The sequence below is a fragment of the Vombatus ursinus genome, unplaced genomic scaffold (genome assembly GCF_900497805.2).
Source record: "Vombatus ursinus unplaced genomic scaffold, bare-nosed wombat genome assembly UNPS02014847.1, whole genome shotgun sequence".
Lineage (NCBI taxonomy): Eukaryota > Metazoa > Chordata > Mammalia > Diprotodontia > Vombatidae > Vombatus > Vombatus ursinus.
In genome coordinates, this window is record NW_020954625.1 from 23,538,444 (window position 1) to 23,551,252 (window position 12,809).

Below are 12,809 nucleotides of genomic sequence, written 5' to 3' on the forward strand. Positions count from 1 at the left end.
AGTGAAGGACACCCCCCAGGTATGAGCTCAGCTGACAAATAGCATGGCCATCATTCCCAAAGGAGAAGCCACCAGGGATGATCCAGCACTCGGAATTCTGTCTTTGCCAAGGGAAAGACCCCCATGATCAGGAATCCGTCCACTCAACAACTCAGCCCTATATACACGATGGGGTGGTGGAGGGTGGAAACACACTAAGCATTGGATGACAGAGAAGTGTCCCATCGACATGGGGCTGTGGGGGAGCTGCCCAGTCATGAAATAGGAGGAGCAGAGAGGGCCCTGCTGTGGGAAGGCTTCCTGGAGCAATCCCACCTGAAGTGAACAGGATGACCAGACCTGGGAGGCAGGAGATGGCCAGGAGCGCTGGCAGCACCAACAGACAGCATCAATGGAGGCAGAAGAATCGAGAGAAGCTGGCGGACCTCGGCCTCCCGCCTGCAAAGGGCAGCTGGGGCCACATTCCCAGGCTCAGAAACCGATGCCTGGCTGCCTCTGCTCACAGAGCCCCCCGTATGTGCGTGCCATGGATGACGAAGGCCAAGGATCCCTCTATAACTGAAGGAAACGCTAGGTTCCAGCTAGAGGCAAGCGAAAATGAAGATGGGCAAGGCTACCCCATCCAAGTTCACGGATGCCTTAAAATCCATCCAAGGACACCACGGGCTGATGAACCCCAGGCTCAGAAGCCCTGCCTGAGAGGCCAGACAGTCCAAGTCCTTTATTTTATAACCAAGGAAACTGGTGTTTGGAGGGGTCAAGGCCAATGTCACCGAGGCAGCAAAGTCCAGAGAGGAGCCCCGAGTTTTTCACTTTTCACCAGCCAAGCAGCTCTGGAGAGGCTGGACTGGAGCAGGGAGAGCTCAGCCACGGGCACAACACGCCAGCCAAAGCCTGCCAATCCCCAACTCGTCTGAGGGCACGCCTGCCTCATGATACTACTCAAAATGGCCCTGGAAGCCACGGTTTTCTTTCCCAACCCATGTCCCCAAGTGCCTTTCTCTTCTCCCACTCATGGCTACGCTCCTCTGAGGGACCCCTCCACCCCTTTCCTCCACTCCCACACGACGACCTGAGGAGCCCTGTCCTGGTAACAGGGATCTCAGGTGCTCAATCCAATGCCATTCTCCATTACGTCTCTACAGCTTTTGACACTACTGACCGCCCCCTTGTCCAGATCCACTTTTGTCCTTATCTCCTGGGACCCTGCTCCCTTTTAGTTTGCCTTCTGTTTCCTCACTCTCCTTCACGGAAACATTTGCCATCTCCCTGCCCCCATATGCTGCGACTCCTCCAACCTCTTCTTTCTCTTTTCCCTCTATAGCCTATCTGCCATACCCAATTCAATTATCTCTACAAAGATGAGTCTTAAGGATAGATGGATAGTCAGATGCCAGATGACCCCAATCTGTGTCTTCTGAATTGCAATGCATCACTGCCAACTACCTGCTGTCCCTCCTCAGCTGGATGTTCCATTGGTACCTCAAACTCAACTTGTCCAAAATGGAACCTGTCCCTTTTCCCGATGCCCTGATTTCTACTGATGATATCGTTATCATCCTAGTCACACCTAACACTAGCATCACAGTAAATAATTACAAACTGTTTACTAAATCCTTGTTAACTCAACCTCCCAACCCACCACTCCCAAATCCCAATTGGTGGCCAAACACTATAGAACTGCCTCCACATTCCTCACTGCAGAACCCTTTCACCTCCCAACTTGGATGACTGTACTAAGCTCCTAACTGGTCTCGCTGTCTCTGGCCACTCCTTTCTCCAATTTGTCCTCCGAGTTGTTGGCAAAAGAATCTTCCTCTGATTGAGCTCAGTACTCTCCATCACTCCAAACCAGAGACTCTGGTCTCTGCTGCTGTGGGAAGAACACTGGAACTAGAGTTCGGCCATCGGAGACCAAATCTGGCTCTGCTCCTCGCTACCTGGTGCTGGGCAAGGCCTGAGCCTCTCTGGGCCCAGATGACCTCTCCATCCCCTTCAGCTCTCAATCTACAAAGGGCACATGCTATTCTCTACGACCAATACAACGGATCTCCCGTGTCTAAGTACGAAGATACAGAGCTCCAAGAAGACATTTTCCTGCTTTGATCCAACTCTTCATAAGCTTCTCTTCCAGGCATAAGCCCAATCACTTCTGAAGCAGAAACAGACCTTCTTCAATGACCATAAACAAAAAGAGAAACATGTTTCTATTTGCTGAGAAAAGTCACAACTAGCCAGTGTTTTATGGGGTAATTAACCCACTCAGCATGGAGGTCTGCCCACCTTCCTGCAACAGAAGTCCACTTCTATCTGGCCCACTCTTAGAGTAGGCCCCTGAGACAAACGGCCCAAGTTAGAAAAGAATTGACTCTTGGTGTGCAGGCCCACCAACACGGGAAGAGAGAAACAAAGAGACAAGCACAAAACCGCCAACCAACTCTCATGACATTATTATATCATGCAATGACTTACACTACTTTGTTATAACACCTTCAGGGTCCTCCACCCCAGGCCTGGTAGCCTCTCCCAATTCTTTCACTTCACACTAAAAGCCCTCGACCGGCAACACTCAATTTACAACCTGCATACAGCATTCCTAAAGTGACTTATTGGGCAGCTAGGTGGCACAATGGACAGAGCACTGGGGCCAGAATTGGGAAGACCTGATTTCAAATCCAACCTCAGACACTCACTAGCTGTGTAAGCCTGGACATTTAACCTGTCTACCTCACTTTCCTCAAATACAGCCCAAAGTAGCACCTACCTCCTAGGGCTGCTGTGAAGATAAAATGAAATAAAGCCCGTAGAACAGTGCCGAGCACATAATAGTTGCTTAATGAATGCTTTTTTTCTTCCTTCTCCCTCACAGGTTTCCGTTTTCTATCTCCCCCAAAAGGTTTTAGAGAGCTATTATGAGAATCCAATTGCCATCATTCAAAACATTGTTTTTATGAGAAAATATGTTCCAAATTTTAAATGTGAAATTGAGAAAGCTATTCCAAGTTGGAAAATGCTTGAATTTAATAATGAGAAGAGTTCTATTCACTTCCCAACTATTCTACACTTGCAAGCCTAGGTTTGGTTCTCTTGGTGAATCAGAAAAAAACCAAAACTTGTCACATCTTTAAATTACATACATTAGCCAATTTCTCAATTACCTTTACATTAATAGTGACTTTGATGGTAGATAGAAGGAGTTGAATTAAAGCAGTGGTGCCCATCTACAATGGTACAAAAATGTATGTGAAGTCTACCTGCCCCCACCACCTCCAACTAAGGAAAGTAAAAGTCAAACTCTTAGGGCCACAGTGAGTGAGGGTCCCAGGAACCTTCAGTAGTCTTAGCCTACAAATTCTTCAAATAACATGGTGACAATTCAGAGGATGCAGGGAATTAACTTACAATAAGAACCTTTGCTAAGACTCACAAAGAACTTTTGGCCTTCTAAGATGGCAGCTTGTGAATCTGTTGAGATATTGATCAATTAGTGCCTCTTTTAAAGGCCATCAGTAAGGAAGGCACAGATGGTCACTTTTACAGCTCAATGAAATCTTTTTTTTTTTTCCCCACGGCAGAACAAGCTTTGGCCATATACAAGAAACTCCCTGATAAGGCAAGTGAATTATGAAGGCCAAACGTCCCCAAGGTCCAACACTCAGTGACTGCACGAGGAAGGGGCCTGGACAGGCCTTGGGAGCTCAGCTCTGTGTGCACCAGTGTCCCTGGCTGTTCCTTCAAATGGCTGGGAAGCTGCTTGGAAGGCGACTCTGGGGGCCCTTTCTGAATCCTTTGTGTGGTATGCCTCAAGGTCACATCACTTGGAAATCACTTGACAGATCCTGTTTCAAAAGAGGGCGTTGGACCATCTGGTCTCCCTAAGGTATTTCCAAGTCTGACATCCTAAATCGAGGCAAAGATCTAGGTCCTCGGAGATACAAAGAGGGGGCTCATTTGGTTCCTGTCTCTGAGAAGCTGGCAGTTCAGTGGGGAGATGGATCACTGTACCTAAAGCTAAAGCCTGCCCACATCTACACTGTGGCAGAAGGACACGGGGCTGTCCGGCACAAGACACTGGTTGGGCCGGTTCTCCAACTGTACAATATGATAGAGCATTCACCCGAGTACTTCCTGTGCTAAGGATAGGGGGTGAATGTGAACACGACAGCGCCTCTTCTTCCAGAGAAGACCTGGCATGAGGGCAAGAGAGCCACAAGCTTCCTCGGGGCCAGGCTGGAGGTGGAGGCAGTGTGGCGAAGAGATGCCTGGCAGGGCAGCACAGCCTGGATGTCCTCCACAGCCCTCTCTAGGTCCACCTTGGACACCTGCCACCCCAAGGCCCGTTCTGGGCTCTAGGCCTCACCCAACAGGGAGCGAGGGAAGCCCTGTGTTAGCCCCTGCTCCCACACTGACTAGCCATGACAGCCATGACCTTGGGCGAGCCAAGGCTCTCAACGCAGGGCTGAGATTGCCGCCCCTCTGTCAAAGGAGCTCGGCCTGGATGATGCCCATGCTTAGCCACAGAACCCCACGGGGGAGCTCCAAGGCCAGGGGCCCATCTCTCCGCAGGTGAGATGGCTGAGGGTTGTAAGTGTGCCAGGGTCACCTAGGGATGAAGCAGAGCTACAACTGACACCCGGTCCTGGGACACCACAGGGGGCCATCCATTACAGCTGGTTCATAACCTGAAGACAAGACTCCTGTCCAGAGGTGGGGAACCTGTGGCCTTGAGGCCACATATGGCCTTCTAGGTCCTCAGGTGCGGCCTTTTGACTGAGTTCAAGTTTTACAGAACAAATCCTTTTAAGGGGCCCTCTCTCTGCAGTAAGTGTCCTTTGGGGGTCAGAGGAAGGATCAGGACTCCAGGGGATGTAGATGACCCAGGGGCTCAGGAAAACCTCTGAGGCTCCCCAGAGATTGGGGAATGGGCCTGAGTCACCCTGCGAAAACTCCCTGATTTTATTCCCACCCCAGAGGCCAGGAGAGAGCCTGGCTTCGCCACCTCCCCTATTCATTCCACAAGCATTGATGAATCCTAACCATGGCTCCCACGGGGAGCAAAGTGAAAGGTGGGCATGAACCTGCACATGCATGTGCGTGTACACATGTACACGTACACACACTGATACACACAGACATAGGCACAAACACACACTACCACTCCTCCCTCTAGAGTAGCAGTGCCTCATGCCAGGGACACCCCCTCCCCCAACCCCTTCACCTCCCAGGCTCATCAAAGTTCTCCAGGAAGCTTTTCTCACCCTTCCGGCTGACCCCGCCCTCCAAAAAACCACCTTGCATCTATCTTCTATTTCACACACACCTCTGTGCATACAACATCTCCTCCAAAAGAGGGTCAGCTCCTTCAGGGCAAGGAAGACTTCACAGGCCCAGCGCCCAGCCCGGACCACTAGCTTAATAAACACGGGTCCTTCGGACAACCCTGTTAAGGAGGCCTTAGTATTCTCAGACTTATACAGATGACAAAAGGGAGGCTCAGGAGCACTAAGCCGAGCGGCAGCCTAGCACAGCTGATAGAGACCCGGCACTTACTAGTGAGGATACCCTAGGCAAGTCCCTTTCCTTCTCTGTGCCTCAGTTTCCTCATCTGTAAAATGGGGACATCATTTTGGATGGGGCCCGGACCAGTGATTTATTTAGCGAGGGGGGGAGGTCCCAGGTGAGGAAAGCCCCTCTCCCATTCTGTACCTTAGGGCCTTAGAACAATTCATACCTGGAGTCTTCTTGTCCCACAAGGTTGTCACAAGAATCAATCAGGATCACGGACCCACGTGCTTCCTTTGAAAAGCCCAAGGCCCTAAATCTAGCTATGCGTCAGCTAATATAATTATTATTATTATTATTACTATTATTATTATCGAGAGGGAGCCAGGGCCAGCGTGTGCCAAAGGAGCACGGAGAGACAAGAAAGCACCAGGTCCCTGGGCAGAGGGGTGGGAGGCAGGGTCTCCAGCCCCCACTTCCTGCTCATCTCCCTTATATCTTAGAGGCCCAGGGCACGAGCACTTAGTAAGTGCCTACTGTGTGCCTAAGCGCTCTGCAAATATGACCTCGTTCGATCAGGAAGGCCGTTCCTGGCCGGGGTGGCTCTGGCCTCGTCGCCTTCCCGCCTGTTCCTCAGTTTCCCCAGCTGTACCATGGGAGGGCCGGCCTCCATGGCCTCTCTGGGGCCCAGGGTGGGCCCGGGCGGTCCTGAGGGCCTCAGTTTCCCCCGCTGTAGAACGGGGCCCACGCGGCCTCGCGCGCCCGGGGCAGGGCGCCACCCCCCACCCCCGCCGGGCCGTGACCTTGAGCGGCCCCGCGAGCTCGGCCTCGGTTTCCCCGGGGCGCCGCGGGGCTCGGGGGCCCAGGTCCGAGGCCCGCGGCCAGTCCGCAGCGGCCCGTGACCTTTCCTCCTCCCTTCCGCCCCACGCTCACCTGGCCGCGCGGAGGCCGCCGAGCCCGGCCCGAGTCTCGCCCGGAGCCCGGAGCCCGGAGCCCGGAGCCCAGAGCCCGCAGCGGAAGCTCCGGATACGGACCCGCCGCTGCCGCTGCCGCTGCCGCTGCCGCTGCCGCCGCGGAGCCAACCCGGGAGCGGAGGCCGCGGCGCGCATGGCGCATGCGCCTCCCCGCCCCCGCAGGCTCCGCGCCGGGTTTTCGTCACCACCGACGGGGGTAGGGGGCGGTGCAGGAAGGAGCGCCTGGAGATGGACCCGAGAACGGCGGCGGCCCCCCCGAAGGGGCGGGGCATCAGCTGGCGCGCTACAAAGCCCGGAGAAGAGAGTCCTTTCCGGAGCGGAGCAGCGATCGAGGCGTAACATTTAGAGTTGGAAGGGACCTTAGCGGAGGTCAGTCCAACCTCCTCTCTTCACGTACGAGAAAACTGAGGTCCCAGAGGAAAGGGCCTTTCAATAAAGTCAGAGGATCACGGAATTCAAAACTGGAAGAGGCTGGATGGATTTTCTAGGAACCGTTCATTTCCTTTCTGTTCTGGCATCCCTGGTTCCATTGCTGGTTCTGCATCCCCAGCCCTGTCCTTTCTAAGACCCTGCAGAGAAAGGAAACTTCCTCCTTTGGGAGGACCCCATGCCCATGACAGGTCCAGTCCCTTATCCCTATTCCCACCTCAATTCTATGTCCCTACCAGCACTGGTGGAGGGTATTGTCACATCTGGGAGATCCACTATACAAGTGAAATCACAACTTTGGTACCTATACCTCAAGCCTATCCTATCCCTTATATAGATGCCTGGCAGGCTTTTTTTTAGGCTATTGGGGTTAAGTGACTTGCCTAGGGGTCACGGGGCTAGTAAGTATTTGAATTCGGGTCCTCTTGACTCCAAGGTTGGTGCTCTATCCACTTCCCCAACTACCTGTCCCCTGGCTGCCCCCTGGCAGGTTCTTAATAAAGACTCAGGGTACTGAATTAAATCCAGTTCCTTCATTTTACAGATGGAGAAACTGAGGCTCAAAAAGGGCAAGTGACCTGCCCCAAACTGCAATCAGTCAACGGTAATAATGAACATTCATATAGCCCTTCCATGCTTGCAAAGCACCTTCCTTACATTATCTCATTAGATCACTCAGGGAAGTAGGTACTATTTTCATCCTCATTTTACAGGTAAAACGGGGGAGATTAAGTTACTTTTTGAAGCCAAAAGACCTGGCTTTAAATGTCACCTCTGGTACTTATTACCTGTGTGACCTTGAACAAGGTAACCAACTTCACTGTGCCTGTTTCCTCCTCTATAAAATGAGGCTGGACTTGAAACCTCCTGAAGAAGCTGAAAAACTCTCCATCTGTGCTAGGTGACCCAAGGTCATACAGTACAAGTTAAAGACGGAATTCCAACCCGATTCTTCCTGATTCCAAGTCCTCATTTCTTGTGCTGGATTTCAATTCTGTTAGACCCGGGTGTAGTGAACAACTCAGACAAATGCTATGTCACTCAGGGACAGTCATTTAACCTTTTGGAGCCTGCGGCTCAGAGAGATAAGACCAGAGCGAGTTTATCTAATGGCAGATCTTACTTGGGGTCCAGAATCGGCCACTTCCTGTGACCTTGGGCTATCTGAGCACAGAGTTCCCGCTGGCACTGCCTACCTCGAAGCTTTCTGAAGAAAACACTTTGTAAATTGTAAAGCTACAAAAAGTGTAAGTGAGTGATTCCTATTAATATCCAGAGCAGGCCCAAACCAGATTATTCAATATACATATCTAAATTCGTGTGCATATGTGTATGCAGACAAGTATACACATGTTCATATACACTCGCGTGTACATATGCATACTGCTTCAGACTCCAGACTCACTGTTTTAAGGACTATTTTCCCGCAGGAAGCCACGAGTCACACCTCCATACAGACCTAGCCTAGAGCACATGGCAACAAGTCACGATCCGAGCTTAAAAAGTAGCAATCACTTGCAGAGTGCCCCTCCACCCTTGACTCAAGGCAAAGGAACTCCCACACGTGGCCCCCTACATGCCCTCCCAGACTCGACTCCACCACTGGAAAGCACCAACCTGGCTCACGCCCTGCCCAGCTCTGACCCTGGCTTCTTCTTCTCTGTCCCAGGGCGATACTCCTTTAATCCTTTCTGTTCCGAAGCCAAGCTCGCCTTCCTCTCTCCTTTACGGAAGTTTGAGAGATTCGTGTAAGGGTCGCTTTAAGAAAAGGGGGAGGGCCTCCCCCGAAGAGCCCGCCTCCGACCCCCGTAGGGTCCAGCTTTTGAATTTCCTTCCACCGGCTTCTGAATTTCCTTTCATGTGCTTGGGCTCCCGCGGTAGGCGTGGCGCGGCTCCAGTGGGCGATGAGGTCAAGGAACTAGCGGTGTGCCTTGCAGCGATGACCGGCTGCGGACTCTGGGCTTTCGGAACCAGCCTCCCCTAGGCCGGAGCCTTAGCTCCGGACGCCGCAGACGCTCTCCTTCCCGGGAGGAGGGAGTCCGACGCCCCGGGTTTCCGTGTGCTCTCACAATGCCTCCCCTCTCCAACCTCCGAGGCTCACGAGTTCTGCTTCAGGCGGACTTCAAAATGCTACAATTTAACTGTTGCCGCTTCGTGCCTGTTTCTAAAGAGACTGGCTTGTAGAAACTAGAGCACCCGCAAAATGAAGGGGGGCGGAGTTAGGAAGAGCTCAAATTCAAGAAGGGCTTATTAATGGAGAGGTAGCACGGAGACTGGATAATATTCCAGGGTTAAAGGCAGGAAGACCAAGGTTTGAAGCCTGCCTCGTATTTCCTATTGTGTAACTAACCTTGGAAAAGTAACTTCGTTGCTCATTCTCAGTTTCCTCTTTTGTAAAATGGTGGTAAGTGTCTCCACTGCAAAGAGCTGTCCCGAGAATTAAATGAGATATTGGTAATGTGCAAACTTCATAGTATGAATGTCAGTTGCATCTACCACTACGTGCTAGGATACAGTAATCACTGACCTCAAGGAGCAGCCTTCCACCGGGAGGGGTCTGAGGATGGAGGAGGGATAAAACATTTCACCAAAAAAATGATATAATAACCACCAAATCTCAGAAAACGAAAGTCTCCAAGATTTTATGAACGTACACACGTCAGAAGGGCTTCTCCCTCCTCTAGGTCAGTGCTCACACCTTGTTGGGATATGGACCAAATATTTATTTCATAGAAACTCTGCAACATTGGCACATATCAGTTGGCTGTTTCACACCAGCTTTCTCCAGCCAACAGGATGCATTACTCAGTCTCTCCTCACAGTCCTCTAGTGCCTTACCAAAGACAATGATGACATCAAGGCATACATACACTTCTATGCAGTGTGCCAGAACCTCCAAACCCAGTAACGAGAGCTGATTATTACATTTTCTTTTTCTTTTTTTTCTTTTTTTTTTGGTGAGGTAATCAGTGTTAAGTGACTTGCCCAGGTCACACAGCTAGTGTCAAATGTCTGAAGCTGAATCTGAACTCCGCTCCTCCTGACTCCACTGCGCCCCCTAGCGGCCCCTAATTATTACATTTTCATTGTGAGCGTTTACACCTCAGGCTGTCAGTACTGAAGGAACCCAAGGCTTCATTCCTAAAAGGCCTATTGTTCTAGGTACCAAGGTTTGTTCAAATTGGCCCAGTGTGAGATTAAATAGAAAAATTTTTCCCCCCAAAAAGGTTGGGCGTGTAGTTAAATGTTGTCTCCCGTCTGCTTTCTTTGTGGGTTTTTTAAATTAAACTTTATTCTTTTAAATGAACAAAAATCTATTTTCTCCCCTTCCTGTCTCTTCCTTCCCATTAAAAAAAAAAAGAAAGGAAAAATCCTTTTAATAAATATGCGTAGTCAAGCAAAACAAATTCCTGCATTGGCCATTTTCAAGAAAAAGGTCTCATTCTACATCTTGAGTCCATAACACCCCTGCCAGAAGGTAGGAAACATTTTTCATAAGTCCTCTGGAATTGTGGTTGGTCATTGTGTCAGTCAGAGTTCTTAAGTCTTTCTAAGTAGTTTGTGTTTGCAATATTGTTATATAAATTATTCTTGCTTTTCTTATTTCATTTTGCATTAATTTATGTAAGTCTTCCCTGGTTACCATCCCCTTCATAACTTCTTATAGCATACTAGTATTCCATTAAATCTACACACACTTATTTGTTTATCCATTCCTGAACTGATGGGTACCCCTTTAATTTCCAAGGTTCTTTAGCACCACAAAAAGAGCTGCTATAAATATTTTTGTAAAGGTTTTGTTTTGTTTAGTATAGATTTGGGAGTGGTTTTCAAATACCATTGGCTTGAGCCCCCACCAGTGTTTTCCACTCAGGATTATAGAGAATCATTTTAGTCAATCAGATTTAAGTAGCTTTTTGAAAAGGGATTTACATAATATCCTCCGCAAAGGCCTGTGACACATACTTTCCCACAAATCAATTCAGAGTCTAAAGCTCTGAAGTCAGACAGCCTAAAGGACGCATGTGGCAAAGAGGTAAGATGCAGCTTTTGATTACTGGAAGTCTTTTTCTCCCATTCATAAGGTACTGTAGAAGTTCTTCTCAAGCACCCTTTTGTCCCCGCAAAAAGAGCTGCTGTAAATATTGTTGAACATATGGGTCCTTTTCTTCTTTCTTTGCTCTCAGAGGCAACTTTGAAGGAAAGATGTCTGTCAGTCTTTTTTTTTTTTTTAAGGGATGGTGAATTCTGTTGACTTTTCCTTTGTCCATGACCAGATGTTGCCTCAAACTAGCCATTTGAGTGGGAGGAAACTGAGTGAAAGAAAGTTTCAGATGTTTAATGTGGTCATTTTGTCTTGGAAGGGGATTTTTATATTCTTGTTCTGAGAGACATTTTGTTTGAATTTTTTCCTTCCTTTTCATAGTGAGTAGATTTTCTTTTGAAGCCCAATTTTTTTTTTCTTTCTGGTAGTATCTTGGAATTGTTTCTTATGTACTTTTAATTTATTTTTATTTTATGAGGGTGTAATGATCTTATCTAAACTAACTTGGCTCCATCTTTACCTGATATTAGCATGAAAGTATTGTTTTGTGATTGCTAAATTTATTGATAGGCTATATCTCTTAAAAGTTCTAAATGCTACTGTGTGCACAATTAATTGCTCTTTTAAAACATGAAAGTTGTTGATACTGTTTTTATGACTCAAATTAATGTCTCTTGCCGTGACACTGTATTGTTTAAACACAGAGTATTGGACATCCTCCACTGGGTGCCTCATAGACATCTTAAGCTCAAAATGTCTGAAACTGAACTCAATTATCTTCCCTCCCAAATTCTCCCCTCTTGCAAAATTTAAATGCAGTACTTACAAATGCTCCCACCATTCTCCCAGACTCTCAAGATCTCAACCTAGGAATCATCCTGGACTCCTCAGTCTCTCATCTCCATGCCCCACCCCCTTCCTTCTTCCAACCTGTTGCCAAGGCCTTTTGATATCACCTTTGCAGTATCTCTAAAATCCACCCTCTTCTCTCTTCTGATGCTGCTGAAGGTTCTCCTCATCTCACACCTGGACTATTGCAGTTGCCTGTGGGCAGATCTGCCTGCCTCAAGTCTTTCTCCACTCCAATTCATCCTCCATCCAACTATTGAGTATACTAGTGCCAGAAATGTTGAATTGATTGTACAAAAGCTGCTGTCTTCTTTTCCTTGAGGCATGACCAGAGAAGGAGCCCTCCTTGGTCCATGAAGACAGTCACACTGATGTCATCATCAGTTGCTTATACCTGAACTCATAAGACTTCATGCAGAAGCAATGGTAAAAATTGAGAATGTGGACTGTATTGTCCTGGATAGTGAATCTCAAGTTAACATTGCTTTCCAATCTTTTTTGACACTTTTGGGGGGGAAAATCCTTTAAAACTTATGACAAGGCTTGGACTTGGTGAGTTGAGTGCAAAAGCCTCTCCACGTGCATTAAGGTGAGTTTGAGATTTCCCAAGGCAGTCATTAGTGTTGGCAGGAAAGTGGACACTGTGGTTCTGCTATGTCCAGAGCCTCTGATGCTCACTAGGATGTCAGCACTGATTAGAACTCATCCTCGGCTTTTCAGAGTTCTAGCAGGATTTTTCTTTTTTCTTTTTTTGGTGAGGCGATTGGGGGTAAGTGACTTGCTCAAGGTCACACAGCTAGTACGTGTCGAGTGTTTGGTCTGAGGCTAGATTTGAATTCAGGTCCTCCTGACTTCAGGGCCGGTGCTCTATCCACTGTGCCACCTAGGTGCCCCAGCAGGATTTTTCATGCAGTAAGCTGGCACCGACTTCTTCACAAGTTGTCATCCCTGCTGACCATTCAGATGCTTTCAAAGGGATAGAGACAAGAGCCATCAGGGGATATCATGAG

At 48.8% G+C, this 12,809-nt stretch overlaps 1 protein-coding gene across 4 annotated transcripts in view; it reads right to left on the bottom strand.

Annotated features, from left to right (window-relative positions):
- The window catches only part of ATAD1 (ATPase family AAA domain containing 1), a 41,543-nt gene extending 32,842 nt beyond the window's left edge, over nt 1-8,701 (bottom strand). For 2 of the 4 annotated variants that reach the window (XM_027840652.1, XM_027840650.1), the window contains exon 1: nt 6,436-6,484. The gene's annotated coding sequence lies outside the window, so the exon portion shown is untranslated. Of the gene's footprint in view, nt 1-6,435; nt 6,485-8,522 lie in introns of those variants that run through there. The other 2 variants (XM_027840651.1, XM_027840649.1) reach the window with 2 other exon arrangements.
- Nucleotides 8,702-12,809: the final 4,108 nt, after the last annotated feature.